The sequence below is a fragment of the Penaeus monodon genome, chromosome 34 (genome assembly GCF_015228065.2).
Source record: "Penaeus monodon isolate SGIC_2016 chromosome 34, NSTDA_Pmon_1, whole genome shotgun sequence".
Taxonomy (NCBI): domain Eukaryota; kingdom Metazoa; phylum Arthropoda; class Malacostraca; order Decapoda; family Penaeidae; genus Penaeus; species Penaeus monodon.
In genome coordinates, this window is record NC_051419.1 from 26,523,708 (window position 1) to 26,523,980 (window position 273).

General features: G+C 34.1%; 1 protein-coding gene across 1 annotated transcript in view; it reads right to left on the minus strand.

The window, feature by feature from the left end:
- The window catches only part of LOC119594668 (tubulin alpha-2/alpha-4 chain-like), a 26,228-nt gene that overhangs the window by 6,700 nt on the left and 19,255 nt on the right, over positions 1-273 (minus strand). The gene's annotated exons all lie outside the window — the stretch shown is intronic.

Genomic DNA, 273 nt, shown 5'->3' on the forward strand with positions numbered 1-273 from the left:
CTGGCGTTAGTTAGGCTGATGGCAGTGAGACTGATAAATGGGTGTAATTCAGGAGTGAATGAATGACGATACTTACGAATACCGTTAATTGTAATATTATTCTCTTCAGGAGATATCTATAACCATTGAGAAAAAAAAACAAACAAATCGACAAATACAGCGGTATAAACAAGAGTCGAAACCATAGACATAAAAAAATCGCATTTCTAACATTAATAAAGCAATAAAGATGATACTCCTACTCCTACTGCTACAGCTATCACAAATCATGAT